This window comes from Anastrepha ludens, chromosome 5 (assembly GCF_028408465.1).
Source record: "Anastrepha ludens isolate Willacy chromosome 5, idAnaLude1.1, whole genome shotgun sequence".
In the NCBI taxonomy this organism is placed as follows: domain Eukaryota; kingdom Metazoa; phylum Arthropoda; class Insecta; order Diptera; family Tephritidae; genus Anastrepha; species Anastrepha ludens.
This window is the reverse complement of record NC_071501.1, coordinates 6,546,703-6,568,465: the sequence shown is the minus strand read 5'-3', so window position 1 is coordinate 6,568,465 and position 21,763 is coordinate 6,546,703. Positions and strand designations below refer to the sequence as shown.

Here is a 21,763-nt window from a genome sequence, read left to right as displayed (position 1 = left end):
ATTATCCTTCGCGGTATTCAGGGTGAATTCAACGAATGCGATGCAACAAACGCTTCAAAGCGCCAAGATAGAAAATTGCATTGATGGTTGGGTCCATTGGCACGAACTTAAAACAAATGAGCATCGACTTGATTTTTGACTTCTCCAAACGCGATTTTTGGGTGGTGACTCGTCTGGGGCCTTCCATTTGGCACTTTAACGCTTAGTTTCAGGTTCATGTTGGAAACACCACGTTTCGTCAACATTTACAATGTTGTAAAGGAAGTTCTCGTCTTTTCTCGCCTCTTTAATGAGGTCTTTCGAATGTTGAGTTCTGAGCAATTTTTTGTCCTCAGTTAACTTGTGCGGAATGAAACGTGCACAGACCTTTCGTAAGCCCAAATGATCAGTTGAAGTGCGTTAAATCGATATTTTGGAGATATTCAACTCGGATATCATGAATTTCAACGATGATTTCGGTTCATTTTTGATAATTTCGATGGAGTTTTCGGTGATTACTGATTTTGGGTGACCCGTATGTTCATTGCCATTCATGTTCTCACAACCATCTCTGAAACGTGATTGTTTGTACCCCGATGACACCAGCATACTGACACTTTAGACCCAATAACTTCGCTTCCACTAAACCGAATGTCACCAAGAGCTGTCACGAAAAGTCAGCGTGAGATGTAACTTCCAACACACTAACTCATTAAAAAGATTGCGTCATCAAAAAAATTTGAATGACGCCAGTCTAGTTTATTTTGGACTTCACCATCTAAAATTTCTTGGGATTCTGGAAATGGAAGATTGACGCAGAGTAAATGGCTAGTATTGTAGTATCATCTAGTAGTAGTTTCGGCCACTGTACCCGAAAGGGCGGATTCGGAAGGGCACAGGTTCGGGACCCCGGTCATGAAACAAAAATTGATAGAAAAAGTTTTTTCTAATGCCAGTCGCTCCTCGGCAGGCAATGGAACACCTTCTAGTATATTTTTGTGATAAAAAGCTTTCTCATAAAAAACTAACTGCCATTCGGAGGCGCCTGAAAACTTTAGGCAAAAAAAAATATAAATAAAGATCCGTAAAGACAAAGGTAAAGATGAAGGAAAGGTGAGGAGAAAGGTGAAGGTTATCCACCTTAGATAAGAAAAGTAATAAAGATAAAAATGGGGATAGAGATAAGGACAAAGACAAAGACAAAGACAAAGACAAAGACAAAGACAAAGACAAAGACAAAGACAAAGACAAAGTTAAAGTTAAAGTTAAAGTTAAAGTTAAAGGTAAAGATAAAGATAAAGTTAAAGATAAAGATAAAGATAAAGATAAAGATAAAGATAAAGATAAAGATAAAGATAAACATAAAGAAAAAGATGAAGATATAGATAAACTTAAAGTTAAAGATAAAGATAAAATTAAAGATAAAGATAAAGTTAAAGATAAAGATAAAGATACAAATAAAGATAAAGATAAATACAAAGATAAATATAAAGATAAATATAAAGATAAAGATAAAGATAAAGTAGACATAAGGATAAGGAGAAAGTTAAAGATAAAGTAGACATAAAGATAAGGATAAAGATAAGTAAAAATAAGGATAAAGAAAAGTTATTAATATAAAGAGAAAAATAAAAATCAGAAATAAAAACATTGATAGAGATTGGGAGAGGGATAAGGACTGAGACGAGGAGATAAAAATAAAGTGAAATCGTATAAAAAAAAACAAATTACAACGCCAAATTAAGTCGATTTTTCCACAATAGGCGATATTAATAAGCAATTAATAAACAATTACTAGATCGACACATCAGTTTAGCGCAAACAAAAAAAAGAGGGCAACAAATTAACACCTTCATTATTTAATCAAGCAAAATTTTGCACTATTATTGTACTTTTTTTTGCATTCATTTAAAATTTGCACAGCTGTTTGGTGGGCGCGCAGTTGCAGCATTGTGATTGTCATTATTCGCGGAAGCAGTGACATGTAATTGTGGGATCCACCAACAGACGGCGGCGAAACAAGAAAAGAGAAAGAGGGAGCAAAAGAGAGAAAGGGGCGCGAAAGAGTTACAGGGCCAATCAATGCGCCTACAATAAAAGTCGCATCATCAATACAAGTAAATAAACAGTTATGGCTCAACACAATGATTAGTCACAATTGGCAGGTGTTTCACAGTTGAGCAGCGTTCATTAACCCCAATGATTGTTTTGAACTTTGGTGTTTTTGGTTTTTTGTATGGATTTGAATTGAAATTCGCACTTTTTGTGAAATACAAGGGACATTTTTTTTTTGCAATATTTGTTGTCTCAAGCCACGTAAAGAACTGCTATACAACTTTGTATGAATTTCACAACATAAAGCAAATGCATTTCCGTTTTTCATTAAGCGAGCATTTTACAATTTTAATTTTAATCAGACTATCCTCCTGACACATATTCAACACCTTTGAGTGCGGTCATAAAAATTGCAATCATTTCAATATCACTTGAAAAACCTGCACCGCCTTGGCTTGGTAGTAGTTATGAAAATTTTCCTTTCAACACATTCGTTTTTCTGCACAAATTTCGTTCTGATTTTCTTCAAGTTTATTTTACTACTTTGGTCAACGAAGAAAAAAGAAAAAATAAAATAAAACTAGCAAACAAACGGACTCGCATAAAAATAATAAAATCACTTTTAACACTCGCTCGTCACATTAAAACAGCCGGCGGCAATAAAAAACAGTGACACTTTTTTACGCCTTAGAAGGCAATTTGGCTCAGCCGTATGTGTTAGTGAATTACTTGACTCGTTAGTTTCTATCGACAGTTACTATTTTATTACTTTTATTCTTGTTTCGAGCGCGGCGTAGCGCAAGTTTCGTTTCGCTTGAATTCGACTTTTTCTTTTGGCTAAACACTTTGCCGCCTTTAAAAATAAACTTCGCTGGTAGTTAACAGAAAATGTTACGATCTTTGCTGAAGCGAAAAAAACACTTCAAATTTTATGGCCCAGCGACAAAAGTGTAACATTGGTAATAAAAATAATGCTGTCCAGAAATATATATGAAGAGGTAGAATTAAAAGGAAAATAAAAATGAAAATAAGCAGACATTGCAATGCATTGCAAGGGCAAATTGAATATCAAGTCAAGAGAAGTTTTGTAATAAAAATGTATTAATGCAAATATTAAAAACTGTTGCGGTTCATGTACATGTACATTTAATTCACATACACAAGAACCATTGCCATTAAATGCAACCTTGCTGTCATAAGTCATTTAATAGCAGGCATCAATTGCCGACCATAAAAATGTGCTGAGTTTTAATATTTTACAGTTGAAGTTATAGAGAATATTTAAGGGCTTAAGTAGAAAGTTCAAACAAAATGTGAAAAGTGTAAAAGTTCAACTTTCATCTGCTGTCGATGTACGAAAAAGCAATAGGGGCATTCATTCAAGCAAATATTTTGTGGTACTAGTTTTCTAAAAATAAAGTTTAACGATCACAATACAGTACACTGATTGACAAAAATACAAGTGGAAACACTCTTCTTCATCCTATTTTTTGACAGGCACCCTTGCTGTGAGTTTGACAGGCAGTCAAGTGTGTGATGGTGTGAGTGCTTGGTCCTTTTGCTTGAGCGTAGTGACGGTAGACACCAGAAAATCGGCATTAAAAAATACAAAAATACAAAATAATTTCTTTGATTTAGAAAATTTACAATAACAAATATTTTCAATATATTTCTTGGCTATAGTTGAGCTTTTTGTTGAGAAATATCTGAATTTCTGTGTAATTTTTTAAACTTTTCGAAACGATTTTCTTTGAAATTTAATCACTTTATATGCAACCATGTTACGTAAAATGGCGATGTGGAATCAGGTGATCTCAGCTGTGAACATTTTTTGACAATCAGCTGAGAGTATTTTTGCTTATCCATCTGTACAGTGGTTCTACGCTACCGGAACTATTCGGTTTTATATCCGGCTAAGGACTGTCACTCCAGCAGCATTCCTTGTAAATGCATGGGAAATGTTACAACAACAACAATCAATGAATTTTTTAAATTTGACTCCCTAAGACGAAAAATGTGTGTAAAAAAATGAAGGTTTTACTTTATAAAAAATCTGAAACTTTACTTTAAATCCAGCTTGAAAATGTTTTTGCTTTTAAAGGTAAAAGTATAATTTTCTGGAGTATTTGCGTTGAATTTGGTGTCTTCCAAGCGTCCAACAAAAATCAGTCAACATGCGAAAATTTCATTCGCCCTGGTATCTTTTGCGGGTTTCTCCCCGCATATATTTTGGATTTATTAAAATATTTCTTCGCTCAGTGGGCGTTTTTTACGAAATTGTTTCTAAGGACTTATTTAACCCGCTTCACTGCTTCTAACTCTGCTTTCTGTATAATGAGTTGAGCATAAAGATAGTATTAAGGACTTTAGCTTAGGTTAGGTTAGCCTGGTTGGCAACAAGCCACGCATAGACCTTTTGGTCTCTAGCGATACCAGATGGATACCAACCTCTATGAATACCTAAAGTAGACATCATGTGGGATGTCAGCGCTTTTGGAGAATCTAAGCAGCGCTGGGAGATCCGCTTTTGAGACGTCCTCCAGACTATCAAACAATGGAGCTCCCAGGCATTTTAAACGCGTTTTTGATAATTAGGACGCAAGCAGTAGATTTTTTTCAATTTCAATTGAACTATACAATGTAACTATATGAAGCTTTCAGTTTGTATGGAAAGTGCCATGCCCGCTTTTCCAATACCTATCACTTTTCACCACCTGTCTTAAAGCATTCGCAATTTGTGTAACTTCATCAAATTTCATTATCTTAGCTTTTGTGGTTCCGGAGAAAAGAGATTTGAAAATTTTTGTCTATCTGGGAGGTGCCACACCGCTTATGCATTGATGCCGGATTTCGGATCCCTATGTTCATTGGGTCTTGATTAATTGTTTATCAAATGGAGGGGCCTGCAATTTCATGCTGCCTCCGAGCGGCAGATGGCTTTTTATGAGGAGCTTTTCATGACAAAAATACACTCGGAGGTTTGTCATTGCCTGTCGAGAGACCACCGCTATTAGAAAAATAATTTTTTTTAATTTTACTCGGGCACTACCCGAGTGCCATTACTAGTCATGCATCAACTCGTTCGGCTACGCCGGCTACGCCGACCGCTTAGGAATTCAGGGTATACCGCCCACATTTTTAGGATTTTCTTCTTCAATGAGCTAAGCGACAATTTGGTTCCTCTACATTTTGACTTAACAAATAATTGAGTAAATTTTTTAATTTTTTTTTCATTTACCTGCAAAGCCATGCACCTAGTATTAAATTTCATTTAGTTCAACTAACCTGAAAAGAAAAAGAAAAATATTTTTATTATGCATTTTTACTAATATATTAAATGCGTTTTAGGAGCTATAAACTTAAAAACTATTTAATTTTATCAAGTGTGTATCTTTATTTGTGTGCTTAGAAAATATGCGCGAACTTTCAAAGGCTATAAAATGCGCTCATATAAACACTAGAAAGTAAGAATATTAAATATTGAAGGGGAAAGTGTAATTTTTTTTATTAGTACAGAAAAGGATAGTAAAAATTTTATAGCTGTTCCAAGAAGTTGCGCAAAAATGCTGGATACTGACAAGAATGTAATGGATTTTTGGAAAGAAATATATTTTTATTTATCAGTAAACACAATAAAAATATTCTTAAAGGTATATAAAAAGTGGTAATATAATAAGCCACAAATGTGGTGCGTGGCAAAAAGCCACAGAAATGCAAATGCAAAGTTCTTTGACTGGGAAATACTGACTGGGAATCTTACAGCGGGCAAAGCAATTGAGTGAATGCAGTTTACGCGCATAGCACAGCCCTAACTATGAGTCAAATAAGTACATAAAGTATCTCCATATCCAAGTGCATGTAAGTTAAGGTGTGGGAAGCGTTCGGCGGAGTGGGGGTGCTCAGAGTGTCTAACTGGTTAACGAGGCAATACGAAAATCACCAATTATCATATGGAAAATGCAAAGCACAAAGTGCAAAGCATGCAGTGGAAGTGGTGCTGTCAAATACGGCTGCAGACATAGTGAGATCCAGCAGCTAACAGCCAGCCACACGCATGCGCAGTGCCCGTCGGACACTACCGGTTAGCCGTTGGTGTTGGCTGGCGTTCTAATGGGTTGTGTAACCATTTTTTTCATTCGCGTTTTGCTTCCTCTGCGTGTCAATTGCAATTGCAGTTGAGTGAAGTCACTGATGGTGCATGGCAGGCAAGTTTTTTTCCAAGACATTTCTTCTTCGTTTTCAATTTACTTACTTAAGCGCGTATATGTATGCACTTATGCGCAGCGGAAGCGTTAGGGAAGTGTCAACTATATATGGCACCTTCGTTTGCATTTGTTGCACTGTGTTGAAATGCGAGACGACACCCCAGCCAATGTATGCTGCCGACCAAACTGGCTGGTTATTGGAGTGTTTGGTAGCTGAATTCGCGGAAAACGCGGACGACCTGAATTCCCTCTGCAAATGCATAATTATTACTTAGTGGAAATGTGCTAGTTTGGCGCGGTGAACGGCAGACAGTTAGACAGTTACATACTTCCGACTTTGTTGCATTTGCACTTAAAAAGTGAGCGCTTAGAAATGGTATAGAAAAGTGTGAAATATTGTTGTTTTTTCAGACAAAAAAAAGAAAAAACAAGAAAATAAAAGATAATAGCTCATGGATTGGTGGCAATATTGGTGACCGCATTCACGTGAAGAGAAGGTAAGGAATGCGGTGCCTGCCGTGGAAATTCTATGAGTAGTGGGTTGCTGAAGTGGTTTTAACGAGTAGCAGTGGACTTCTTTGCGGTGAAATTGTTTTTTATGGTTAACAATTTTAATTAACGGCAAGCGTTACTCGCGTCTCATATTGCATGGCATTCATTCGCATGCCTAGGTTCCATTGAAAATACACAAAAAAATCACCCCAACAACTATGCGCAATGTCTAAAACTTAAATTTCTGTATACTTAAGTAGTACTCGCATGTGTGTTCGTATGGGTGCGTAATTTTCATAAATTACATTTAAATGCATTTTCTTATATAAATTACCTGTACAATGCCATTTTTGGTATTTTAAATGTGGCAGTAGTATGACAAAAGAAAACAAAAAAAAATATGCTTGCATACTCACACATATTCTCATGTGGACAAGTGTGTGTATGTATGTATGTCTGTACAATAGCATGCAATTCACCATTGCGGAAGCAATTCGCCAGCCGGTTTTCATTTAGCTTGTTCAACCCCACGCAGCAATGCATTTCAAGCGACATTTCGAACGAAAACCAATTAACTCGAAAAGCGAAGAAACGGAAAACAAATAAAAAGGCAATAAAAACAAAAGGACAATCTAAATGCCACAATGGCAACTGAATTGGCGTGCAAAACGACAGTAAAGCGAAATTAAATTAATTGCAAAATGCTAAATAAATATAAATAAATTGGATAAGACAAGGAGCGGGTAAAAAACTTTGCAGGGCAGGAATAAAAAAAGATGTATAAAAAGTAAAAATTCGAAATATACTACATAAATGGAAGAAGCGAAAATAAGAGTTTAACCATCTACTGAAGATGGGGTTCATCGATAGCAGAAGAAGAAGAAGATGATGAAGAGAAAAACAATTATAATTCTGAAAAAAATTTCAGAACTGTTGCTGTATTGCGACTAAATGAGACCAGTTGCGGCTAAAGGTCCAGTTAGTTCAGAATTAATTTCCGTAACTTCATCCGCGGCCGCCATAGCCGAATGCGTTGGTGCGTAACTACCATACGGAATTCGGAGAACGTAAGTTCGATTCTCCGTGAAACACCAAAATGAAGAAAAAGTGTTTTCTAATAGCGGTCGCCCCTCGGCAGGCAACATCAAACCTCCGACTGTATTTCTGCCATGAAAAAGTTCCTCTTAAAAAATATCTGCCGTTCGAAGTCGGATTAAAAGTGTAGGTCTCTCCATTCGTGGAACAAGATCAAGACGCACGCCACAAATAGGAGGAGCAGCTCGGCCAAATACCTAATAGGTCTATTTATAAGTTCGTGCGGTTTTACAACAGATGGCGTAACTTGATTATTATTCCATCGATCCACATTTCCAAACATTCATTGGAGAGCTACTGTCGTAAGGCACAAACGTCAGTATAAGTTTTTTATTTGAAGCGTAAACAACAATATTTTTACCACACTTGAAAATGTCGAATTTCGTGCCAAATAATGTGTTTTTGCGGGGAATTCTTCTTCATTATTTTAATATGAAGAAAAAAGCAGCCGAAAGTCATCGTATCTTGGTGGAAGTTTATGGTGAGCATGCTCTATCTGAGCGAACGTGCCAGAAGTGGTTTGCACGCTTTAAAAGTGGTGATTTTGGCTTGGAAGACGAAGAACGCGAGGGTGCGCCGCCAAAGTTCATGGATACCGAATTGGAGGAATTGCTCGATCAAGATCCGGCTCAAACGCAAGAAGACGTTGCAAAAACTTTGGGAGTTGATCAATCAACCATTTCCAAACGTTTAAAAGCCATGGGAATGATCCGAAAGGTAGGCCATTGGGTGCCGTATGAATTGAAGCCAAGAGACGTTGAACGCCGTTTTATGGCATGCGAACAACTGCTTCAACGGCACAAAAGAAAGGGTTTTTTGCATCGAATTGTGACTGGCGATGAAAAGTGGGTCCATTACGACAATCCAAAACGTCGGGCAACGTATGGATACCCTGGCCATGCTTCAACATCGACGTCGGCGCAGAATATTCATGGCCTGAAGGTTATGCTGTGTATCTGGTGGGACCAGCTGGGTGTTGTGTATTATGAGCTACTGAAACCGAATGAAACGATTACGGGGGATGTCTACCGACGACAATTGATGCGTTTGAGCCGAGCACTGCGAGAAAAACGGCCGCAATACGCCGATAGACACGACAAAGTTATTTTGCAACATGACAATGCTCGGCCACATGTTGCACAAGTGGTCAAAACATACTTAGAAACGCTCAAATGGGATGTCCTACCCCACCCGCCGTATAGTCCAGACCTTGCGCCATCCGATTACTATCTCTTCCGATCGATGCAACATGGCCTGGCTGACCAGCACTTCCGTAATTACGATGAAGTCAAAAAATGGATCGATTCGTGGATTGCGGCAAAACCGACCGAATTTTTCACAAAGGGAATCCGTGAATTGCCAGAAAGATGGGAAAAAGTAGTAGTAAGCGATGGACAATATTTTGAATATTAAATTTGTAACCATTTTACGTCAATAAAGTTTCAAATTTCGAAAAAAAACCGCACGAACTTATTCATAGTCCTATTAAAAAGGGTGCATGCGCCAATTTCCAATAGGAGATGTTATTTTGATATTCAAAGAAAAATGCTTATTTTTAACATAAATGATCGGATGTTTATTTCATTATAAAGAGCAAGGTATGCCTTTAATAGTGGAAAATAACATCAAGCAAATGACCACACGACCACGCTTACAGGACAATACCCTTTTCATGAAATTTTCCATAACCGAATTGCAAAGTGGCGGCCCTATGTCCTCGATAGCCTCACGAATTCCATCTCTGAGGCCTTGAATCGACCCTGGGCTGTTGGCGTAGATTTTCTCTTTCACGTGGCCGCAAAGAAAAAAGTCACAAGGTGTTAAGTCACAAGATCTCGGTGGCCAATTGTGATCACCTCTTCGAGAGATAATACGGTCCGGAAACTTTTCCAGTAAATGATCAATGGTTTCGTTGCTTGCGTGCACGTAGCGCCGTCTTGTTGAAAATAAACGTTGTCCAGTTACCACCTAATTTCGGCCATGAAAAATCGTTAATCATCTCTCGATAGCGCAATCCATTCACCTGTAACACCTGTTGTTGGAAAACCCATTATTTACATGGTTGCCCATATTCGACAGATCTTGAGCCATTTCGATGACTCTTTGGGCCCATTCCCATCGACGAGGCTGGGCAACCCTGTATATATATATATATATATAAGTAGCTCAACAACCCGGTCCGGGCCTTTGCTTGCAGTAACATTTGTCTCCGGCTCAATTTATCCCTTGCTTGAGTTCTCCAACAACGTATACTAAGTAGCTCAACGAACCGATCTACGGTATCCAACCATCTGAGTTTTGGCCCCCCCTGCCTCTATTTCTTCTGCGCGTACCCAGCAGGATTTTCTTCGGCGTATGCTTCGTCCGCCATTATAATGAATGTCACCAGCCCATCCATCGTAGACGGTTAAGCTTTATTGTCGTGACAATATCCTTGTGTTTGTGTAGCCTTTGAATCTTGTGAGTGAATCTTATTCTCAAATTTTCGTTTTCGCAAACAGCACCAAATATTTTTTTTAGGACTTTATGCTCCAAAACGTTGAGTTTTTGCTCAGTGGCCTAGTATAGTGTCCAAGTTTCACTAACGTATACGGGTACGATTAAGTGTCTTTGTAATGCAAAGTAGCATCTGTTCGCGACAAGTATTCTCTGATCAATTTCAGTCGTTATGTTGTTTTTATTGTCGATTTTGACTCCGAGTATTTCAATGTCTGATTCATTTCGAAAACGTAGAGACCTATTTTAAGACGTTGCCGGATGCTGTGTACTGATTGTCCTTGTGGTGATGTCGCTATTGCCTTCGTCTTGTCTGTATTAAGTGATAATCCCATTCTTCTTGCCGCTCTATCAATTTTTATAAAGGCTTCTTTAAGATCATCAAGGGATGTCGCTATAAAGTCCAAACCATCTGTATATGACAGGATTTGTACCGATTTGAAGAATATATATAGGTAAGCAAAAGTTTTTTAAGTCTCTATTGGAAGCCTTAATACGTATATATGTGCATATATATTCTATATATGTATATAATATTGCACATCCATTAAAAATACTGAGAATTTATACCTTCGCTTTATTTTGCCTCGTCGCCGATATATTCTACTCATTCTACATTCCTAAATAATTGTATTGAGTTTTATTGTATTGTTTTAAGTTTATTTTTTACTTAATATTACATTTCTTTGTTGTCCCCAAAGGCATCCACTTATCAAAAAAACAAAAAAACAAAAAAAAAAACGGTAGTCAGCGCGTAAACAGAGGTAACAAAAGTAGTGCTGTAAAAATGCTTTTGTTTCGCTCTGTCTGACCTTAAAGTTTATTTTGTACTCAAAACAAGAATGAATGATAAAAATGTACGAAATAAAAAATATTGGAAAACAACAAAAAAACTGCTCGCTCTACATTGACTATGAATACGCAATTAAGTCTATTTATTTTGCTTTAAATTACAATGGAATTGAAAACAAATGTTAGTAAGTAAGCGTGCTAACGGTATTTTTTACACGTTGCAGTATTAAATGTGGATTGTGTAGCATTTGGGGCAAATATGAATTTTACGGTATGTTTCTTTCTTCATTACGGAGTGTTTTTTTTAAAGAAGTTGTTGTTGTTGTTGAAGTTGACATAAAAATAGCTTACTTAGTGGATTTCTGCTAGGCAGGGCACAGCTTAGAATAAGCCAAAAAATGTGCATTTTCACTTTGCCCCCATTTCAGAAACTCGGCTCGGCTCAAAGACTCCAATCCAAGACCAGTGAAAAATGTGAATGTTTTAATGTCTTGTACTGTTTGAGACAAAGGTTCTGCGATTGGCGACGGTGAGTATCGTAGGCGATGGAGCAATGAGCTGTGTGAGCTTTACAACGACATAGACATAGCGCAGCGATTAAGGTCCAGCGGCTTGTTGGCTGGGTCATGTCGTCCTAATGATAGCAGCAGAAGAGGAAGTCCTTCTATGCGTTGGAAAGATCAGGTGGAGAAGGACATGGCTGCACTTGGCGTGTCCAACTGGCGCCGTTAAGCATGAGAAAGAAACGATTGTGAACTTTGTAAAACTCGGCCGAAATCGCGTAAGCGGATCTCGGGCCAATCAAGAAACAGCTATAGGGACCTAATGTAATGCATCTTCAAGCAAGTTGAGTACGAATTTTTCACTTAATCTGAAAATTACACAGTCTTTCATAGACTAAGTATTGGCAATAAGACAGTGGGTAGAGTGTGAAGAGATAGCTAAGCTGCTCATGTAAAGGCAATCGCAATTTCAGTTATGACTTAATCATCTCGATGAACCATATAAAATTGTTCTGCCTTGCGTGCATGGATATATGGGAGTATATGGAAACGAGTCATTAGTAAAAATTTGTGATCAGATTGCAGGTACTTTTTCCAATAAGGTTTTTTTGACAGATCACGCGTGACTACGGTGCAGTTGCGGCCAGTATTTGAAATGGATTATCTCTAAAAAAGAAGAAAAAAAATTACATGAATGGTTTACACAAAAATAATCAAAATTGCCCAATCAGTTTGGATTTTCCTTGTTTTATTTTAATTTAAAAACCGATACCTCTAAATTGATCACCCTTTATATTTGGTTAGACTGGAACTAGCACTGGGTTATACTAAGCTTAATTTCATCCCTCTCATCGGTAATCGATGCCTCAGTCGTAAGATGGATGAACTATTGACTTACTTTGGAGGCAAGGCATTATGGCCTCAGTCTCTGAAGTTTTCGTTAAGCACCTGTTTTGTTGGAATAGATGGAACTGTATGCAACTTGCCAGTTCTTTTTTATGGTTCTAGCACTTGCAGAAGATGCACCCTCCACGGATTCGGTCGGCATTAAGAAGTTCAGCTGATTATGATCGCAGTCTCAGAAAAAATTATCTATTCATATGGATGGAATTACAAGCAACCTTTGCAATTTCTTCATGGTCTTCTTTCATGATTTTTGCGCTTGAATGGCTTACATAGCGGCTTCTTTTTCATGACGGTCTAGTTTTTGTAGGCATACAAAATGTGTGAGTTTACTCATTAAAAGTTACCTGTGAGTGCCTTGGTACGTGCAGTTGACAGTCATTACTAATTTTTCCACAGGAGTGTCCTCAAATTTTCATTTCTACTGTAATGTTCATATCAAATTTATTGAAAACAGTCAATGTCATGGATTTCATAATATTAAATAAGTTCGTCCAACTTGAAAAAAATGAAAAACAAATCACTGCAAATAATTCTCACCAACGGAACGTGTTTTGATTACAAAAATTGCTGTAACTTTGAAAAATTCGCGGCGTGTTAACGCGATACCCAAACAAAAATAGTGTAAAACGTGAGGACAACGAAAAATAATGAAATTTATATGTACACAAATATTTTAGACATAAAAAAAGAAATAAGAGCGAATGTTCAAATAATGTTAGTTGGGAATACGAGTGTATGTATATATTATATGTATATATAAGAGTATTCTTATTTATAATATCACTTCTGATTGCAGTGGTACGGAAAGAATGAATGAATGAACGAATGATAAAGTCAAGTGTAAGTGAAAATCGCATAAATGCATATAAATAAATAAATCTGTCCATCTGTGAATGAGTTTTGGTGTTCATATAGCAAATTGAAAATTATAATGAATGATTTTTGTTGTCTTAGGTTCTCTGATTCAACATTTTTATGTTATTCCTGGCACGTTAAACTGCGGCTACCATCAATTGCGCGAAAAATTTAATTGTGATATACTTTATATAAGTAACATCATAAAACATGTTTGAAAAATTCTTGTAATGTAATAATTCCTTGAAATATAACAAGTCGAAAATATTTTAATGACTTACAGGTGACTTTGTGTTAACTTTTTTCACTAAAATATTATGGCTTTTCAATTTTGTTTCGTAACTGGTTACTTGTTCGTCAATGGAATTTTTCGTGTTAACTAATTCAAGTTATTTTAATTTTCTTAAAACGCAGCTTGACTTGCAAAACTATTTGTTTTTGAATAAGTAAACGACTTGGAAAGCAGATAAAATTTAATATGACTGAGATAATTGCATTCCTATGCGTTTTTTAAGTGCAGTAGTGCACTATTTGGAAATTTGACCAATAAAGTGAGCAAAATTCTGGCAGTATTTGCTGGGTAAAATTGCTTTTGGATATAAGGTCTGATTTTACTGGCGGAAAGAAGACATATTGCAAAAAAATGTAAGAAAATAAAATAAATCTAAATTTTAGGAATTTCATCAACTCGTTTTATGGAGAAAATGCCCGACATCTCAGCGAAAAAAAATTGTTAAAAATTAACGCGAATTTTACGGCACTTGAAATTTGCACTTTGTTTAATGGGTCTCAAGTTGAATAGGCCCAGAATATCTGAAACAAATGAATGGGCTTTAAAACTGTACACTCGGAATATCTTAAAAAATTCTACCTAAAATTGTGTTGAACACTTGTAAATTTTTTCTTGTGTTGTATCTTAAACTATACTTTTATAAAAAAAAGAAAAATTAAAAATAAATGGTCGAATCTTGTCTTATGCGTATACATATATACTTCATTTTAACGCTGACCGTATAAATACCAGAAGAAGTATTTGATATATCGATTTTTCTAAAACTGGCGCAAAAAAAATTCAAAATTTTCACAAAAAAATTTCCAAAAATTAAAAAAAAAGTATTTCCTATAGCATTTCCAAGCAGACCGTAATTATAAAAGGTTTTCCAATAACAGGTGTTGTCTATCGCTATCGAGAGATGATTAACGATTTTTTATGGCCGATGGTATTGATCTGGACAACGTTTATTTTCAACAAGACGGCGCTACGTGCCACACGAGCAACGATACCATTGATCTTTTACGGGAAAAGTTTCCGGACCGTGTTATCTCTCTCGAAGAGGTGATCACAATTTACCACCGAGATTTTTTTATTTAACACCTTGAGACTTTTTTCTTTGGAGTCACATGAAAGAGAAAGTCTATGCCAACAGCCCAGGGTCGATGCAAGATCTCAAAGATGGAATTGGTGAGGCTATCGAGGACATAGGGCAGCCACTTTGCAATTCGGTTATGGAAAATTTCATGAAAAGGGTATTGTCCTGTAAGCGTGGTCATGGTGGTCATTGCCTGATGTTATTTTTTCACTATTAACGACATACTTTCCTCTTTATAATGAAATAAACATCCGATCATTTGTATTAAAAAATATAATTTTTCTATGAATATTAAAATAATACCTTTAATTGGAAAACCCTACAATAGTTAAGAAGTTTTTGATACATCGATTTTGCATTTAAAAAAATTTTAAATTCTCAAAAAGTGCGGCCCAAAAATTATTACGAGTAAAAAAAAAAAACTTTACTATAGTACTTCCAAGCAGAATTTAATTAAAGTAAAGAAGTCTTTCATACATCGATTTTATACTTTAAAAAATTTTAATTTTTCACAAAAAAATTTCCAAAAATTATTTATAAAAAACCGATATATTATATCCGTACTTCCAAGCGGAACCTAATCAGAAGTACAGAAGTTTTTGCTGCAACAATTTTAATTTTGTCAAAACCGGCTAGTTTAAAAATAAAAGTTCAAAATTAAAAAAAAAAAAAATTTTTGTGAAATTTATTTATAAAAAGTTCTATATTTATATAGACTCTAACCTTTTGCATTTCCAAGTAGATTCCAATTGTCTTAGCTTAGTTGATATCGCTTCGCCTTGTCAAATTCGGAATTCTTCCCAACACTCGTGTGGCATGACATTTGCTGTAGCTGTAGCTAATGAGTACTAACCCCTTAGCACCATTTATTGATTTATAAATTGTACATTTTTTCATACAAATCTACCTCCTAAAAACAGCAATAAGTAATACTTAAAAATGATTCAAACGACTGTACATATGCACACATTTACATATAAGTATGTATGCACATTTCAAATTTCACAGTTACTTGTTTCCCCTTCCTACTCACACGCAAGTATACACCCAAACGTTACATTCTTATGTGTGCTCACAAAATATTTTGCTTGAAGCGCACGTTTTTTCTCGCATTAAAATTCTTCCATCCACTCGAATAGTTTAAACAGCTGTTTTGTCACTACAACTCATTTGCATAAAATTATTTACTGCTCCTAAATTATTTTCATTTAATTTTACTACCTTTTCAAGAGCACATATTTTTCTTCAGTAAATTTGCATTCTATTCTGCCTTGCTTTCGTAAGTAAATGAAAAACTGTAGGAATATGTGAAAATAATAATAATCAGAGTAATAATAACAATTTTAATAAAATAATATGACTGTGAGGCAATTTTTACATACCACTTTATGCATCAGTTGCGCGCAACGAGACATATTTTTGAGGTGAATACATATGTACATGTACATATACAAGGTGACGCAAAATGAATCATGCAATTTTGGTTTTGAATACATTTTTTACTAAATACAATAAAAAAGAACTATTCTGAGTGATGTAAATATTTGGACTTTCACAAATTTTTTTGTTAAGTGGAAAAGATGATACCCGTCAAGTTGCTGCCGTCAGTTTTGATACTCATACCATATATGCCCGTTTTATCGCATTTTCTAGGACTTCCCGCAAGATTTCCGATGATGACTTTTCGCATTTCTGTCTAAAATTCTCGAATGCGATTGTCTGAGGCTTGTTGGCACTTAAAGTAGGCCCAAAGAAGGAAGTCTAGGATGGTTAAATCGCCAAAATGGGAGAGTACGCGACCAGGAAAAATGTCCTTCACATAGTCTATTGTGTCCCGTGCTGTGTGTGCGGTTGCACCGTCTTGTTGGAACCATATGTTCACCAAGCCCCACTCATCCTATTACGGCAGTAAGAAGTCGCTTATCAAAACCCTGTAGTCCTGTGAGTTCGCTTGTAAGAGTGACCACATTGCCGATGAACACCTAAAAAAAAAAAAAAGACGGCTCAATCATTTCTCTGTGAACACCCCATCACACAATGGCTTTGAGTGAATGTAATGGAATGTCGTGGACTGGACTCTCAGTGACTCAAAAATGAAGATTTTTTTGATCTCTTGAACTGCGCTTCGTCGCTCGTGCTAAGTTTGAACACAAAATCGTTCTCTTCGTTGTTGAGATTGCAGATGGCTCGACAGTAATGCACCAGCGTTTGATGGTCAGCAGGTATTGACTGATGCACTGCTTGTACTTTGTACGGGAAGATGTATAAGCCTTCCACTAAAATACGTGGTAGAGCCCGTCTGATGATGCTTAATTGCGTGGATCGTCGTCTGGTTTGTGTTTCTTCGATCTCAGTGACATCGGCAGCCACAGGTATACTCGCAGCCAAACGAACAGCCTGGAGTCAGCCCCGCTTTGCAAGGTCTCGTGTGGTTCCAGGCTGTTCACCTACCGATTGTTGGTAAAAAATCGACACAGTCATTGCACGCTCTTGCGGACTATAGCTACCCATTGATTCCCTTTTTCTATACCTCAGCTGTTCACATTTTCACAAATTATAAATCTTCCGATAGGGTGATTAATTTTGCGCCACCTTGTATTTATGTATATGTACTTTTAATTCTCTTTATTACTTCAATCTCCTTTGTTTTGCATAGTCGGAAATAATTGCGAAATTTTTTTAATATTGCTGACACATAAAGAAGTTGTTACAGAGTGAGAATCATGAAAAAATGCGAGCTATTTTAATTTGTTGCTTAAAAAGTACTAAGAAAAATGGCACAGTATATAGTTTTTCAACCATAGAGGAGGTTAATTGCTAACACTGGTTTAACTCGTGACTTTAGTCTTGCCGTTTAGTAATTAATACCTTCCCGTTTGTGTGCTTCAGCCAGTTGGCATGCAGCTAAATAAAATTGATTACCAAGGTATTTAAAATAATCTCTCCTCAATAACTCAGCGCTTAAGAAAATATCTTAATGCAAAAATGTATACCCAAAAATTTATTTCTAATAATGAAGCGTGAAATCTGAAGCAAATAGAAAATATTACAAGAAAATTGGGTCAGCTACAGAATGACTTTAAATACTTTTCTATTCACCTGGTAAATTCAGGAATTGAGTACAGTACATTTGAGAGACAATGAATCAAAAATTAGAGCGTAAAATTCTCAACTCAGTTAAGCTATTAAAAAGTTGAGAAGCCTTAACCCCACCATCATCATAACATCTATCAAAATTTAAATACTGAATACCCACAAATTGGCTTAAATCTTTATTTCGCACTTTTTCACCATTTTTAACAAATAAAAAATTGTATAACCGTAAAATTCTACATTAATACCTGCTAGCAAAGAAGAAAAGAAAAGAATTTAAAGCTCAAGAAATTCGATAAGCCACACTTCGATTTGCTTTATTGGTAAGAATATTCATAATTATTGTTAAGTACTTCTTTTTTCTTCATATTCTGCATTTTTGGCATTTCTTAAGGTAAGACGAGCAGGCAATAATTCAAGGGAAAGGCTTGCAAAACAAAAGCAAATAATCCGAAAAGCAAAAGTTTACAGTAATTTACAACCATTTATAGTCGTTTTACAATTTAAGCTCACCCAGCAGTGAAAGTAATTACTTTCCGAAAGATTTGTGTTTTAGTTTTGTGCTTTTATTTTTATATTTTTCACTTTCGTGGCTCTTATGGAGAATGTGAAAAATGGCACGCAAGCGTTTACGTCTGAAAAATGTTTACTTCAGTGAATTCTTTAATCATCGCAATAGCATAAACAGAAGTGGTGTCGTGGGCCCTAAGCGTGAAGTAGGTACACTTATTCTTTTTCATAAATTTTTTTGGTTTTTTGTTTCCATAAACGTATGAAATACTTCAAGTTGGCGGCGGTCGAGCAAATCACGCCCACTTTAAGGTCAATCAGAATTTGTTTAAGTGTTTTCATATTTTATTTATTTATTTTTTTCACTTTCATTTTGCTTGTTTAATTCTGTGGGAAGCCTGTGAATTCCACTTCGATTCATATTTACTGGCATTTGTAATTTATTTTGGCATCAGTTGGGAAGAAAACTAAACGTGAATGTAGTTATAGGTAGATACGAGAGTATTGTCTTGTTTCAGTGAGCATAAAAAGAAGTAAATTGGATTTTTTTTATAATAACTTAGAAATTTATTCGCTGCTGAGACTTTTGGTATGGAGTTTTTTATAGTCAAATATCTTCGGCTCTTTTTGACAAGTTTAAAAGTTTTTTTTTATTTTTTAGTACGAAATATAGTCTGACAATTTTTTTTGGGAAAAACTTAATTTGTATGCTCCAAATTCTTAAGCATTTTTTTTGAAAACGTATTTGAATATAACTTGAAAAGTGAATGGAGTCCCACCAAGAAACTTTCAGTGATTACTGAACGCAGTCTGAGTTATTAATGAAAGAAAATTAAAAAAAACTGAGGGTGAGTGTTTTCCACAAATGGCAAACAATTTTCAACAGAACAATACAATTTTTTCCAAAAAAAAAAAAATTTGTGAAAGACATATTTTGTTAGTTTTATATAACCATTTTTTTTTTAAATTTTCAACAAAAAAGAAAATTGTTTCCCAAAACATTTTGTTTGAAAAGTATATTTTGTTTTAAAACATAAAATTTTTTTTAACAAAAAGTTTTGTTTGACAAAAAAAAACATGTTTTCAACAAAAAATAAAATTGGTTATTTGAAAAGCATATTTTGTTTAAAAAGTAATGCTTTTTAGTTTTTAGCAAAAAAAAAAAAAATGTATTCCAAAAAGGTTTGTTTCTTTTTTTAATTTTTAACAAAAAAGAAAATTTGTTTCTCAAAAATTGTTATTTGAAAAGCATATTTTGTTTTAAAAAGCAAAAAAAAAATTTACTCTACAAATTTTGTTTGACAAAAAAAAATAATTTTCAAAAATTTTCAACAAAACAAGGTTTTTTTTTGTTTTAAAAAGTTATGTTCTTTTTTATTTTTTAACAAAAAACAAACAAAAAATGTACTCTAAAAATTTTGTTTGACAAAAAAATATTTTTCAAAAATTTTCAACAAAACAAGATTTTTTTTTCGAAAAACATTTGGCTTCAAACATACTTTACTTGTTTTAAAAAATTATATTTTATTAATTTTTCTCAAAATATTTTCAGTTTACTTCTTATTTACTCCAGCCTACAATTAAACTAATTTTTCGAAAATGTACGAAAATTTTGTTTTTCGAATTTTCAAACTATTTCTAAAGTTTATGTGTGCCTCGGAGTGCTGGACGCGTCATATAGCTTTCAGCTTCAAAACAATGATTTCCATGAGAATCAAAGAGTAGAATTTCTTTCAGACATTCCAGCAATGCGCTTCTGAAGTAGTGCTTCTTTGAAGACTTGCTTAGGCATCATTTCGTTGGAAGTTTTTACAGCATGGGAAAACAAATTGTAAGTATTAAAAAGTATGAAACCTATACGTACCTAATCTGGCAGCGCTTTTCTTTAACTAAAGAGAATTAAACACATATCTGTAGCCTATTTGTTTATTTACTTAAAAAATTGATTAGAAACTTTTAAAATTTGCATTGTATCTATTACTTGGTTTCCTAACACGTTGACTGCCAGCTATGACATGGTTCAAGGTTTCTTTGTACAACAACAATTGCCCCTGAGTGTAAATATTACTTAATAGATGAAAGGCAACAAAGAATCAAGGAGGGCTTACAACTATTAACAGAAAATGTAAATATTAATATAATTTGTGGGAAAAAACACTCACGCAAAGGTTGTTGAACGTAACAAAAATGGTAAATAGTAGAGCTAAGTAAATATGAGTTTTTGAAACAGCAGCCTGAAGCATGTCAATGTGTTAACGACGCTCTTTGTCAGATACTCTTATTAGTGCTGAGAAAAGAATAGACTATACTTAGTACACAAAAAATGTTTTTAAATTTTTCCTTTTCGAATTCTCTAAATTTTACCTCTTTTCTTAACATTAACTATTATATTGAATTTAAAAATATTTTGCTGAGCATTGAGGTACCCATTTGCTCAAGAAAAATAAAATTGTTTTATGTTTGCGACTTCCTACGGCATTCTATCAAATCCCACATCTCCATCACTCAACTTTCTAAGTAAATGTTTACACTTAGACTGCATTCACACCAGCCTTCAAAGTCGCGCTCACTGCACTTTTTGATTACATTAGAAATTTTTACATCAGCCTTGTTGGTTTTTATTAGGAATAGAAGAATGTTCGAAAGTTTGTGGTGCATAATTGTAAAGCAAATATTTTCGCATCTACACACAGCCAATGCACACCGTAGTCACATGATCGCATCACTAGTTGCTTGTTGCTTAAATGGTGTTTGAGAATGTATGCGGGTAAATAAAAAACGGAAATTCTTAAAAGTCAAACAGCCGCAGAATGTTAATGGGAAAGTTAAAATGAAATGCTGCTGCTGGAATGCCTAAAATACACAAAATATTGAAAAGCGTGAGATGGGCTGCTATAAAAAATTTTGTGAGTGCAGCATTGAAGTTTTCGGATTAAATGTTTTTAAATTTCCTTTACTTATATGGCGAGAATTTTCAATTCTGTGCATTTGCGATATTGCATTAACACAAAAATAAAATACTATGAAAAAGTTGATGGAAATAAGAAATAAATGCTTAGAATCACTCGTAGGATACAAAGGCCCAAAGAAAGAAACATTTTCCTTAACCGACGTACCTCTACTTATTTACAAGTCTAAGTAATTCCCATCGCGTGACGAATTCAGTTACACGCGCCTTTGATTCGCTACTTTTCTGCTCGCTTTCTCTGGGCTCTGCTCACTTCACGAAAAATTTGCATTTGAAAGCAACAACAAAGTTATCGAGCAAGGTTCGCCGCTAGCGAGTACGGTTGTGCCTCATGAAATTGGTATAACTCACAATTTCCACCAACAAATGTAATTTTTGGCTGCTCTTTTCCACCGCTACCAAGATATGCTTATTTATGCAATTCGCCACTTGCTAAAGCTTGGC

The 21,763-nt window shown here is 35.2% G+C and overlaps 1 long non-coding RNA gene across 1 annotated transcript; it reads left to right on the top strand.

The window, feature by feature from the left end:
* The first annotated feature begins 12,926 nt into the window (after positions 1 to 12,926).
* LOC128865420 (uncharacterized) lies at positions 12,927 to 13,660 on the top strand. The gene is made up of 3 exons (XR_008454797.1): positions 12,927 to 13,256; positions 13,320 to 13,363; positions 13,478 to 13,660. It is a non-coding gene; the product is annotated as an uncharacterized LOC128865420 (long non-coding RNA).
* Positions 13,661 to 21,763: the final 8,103 nt, after the last annotated feature.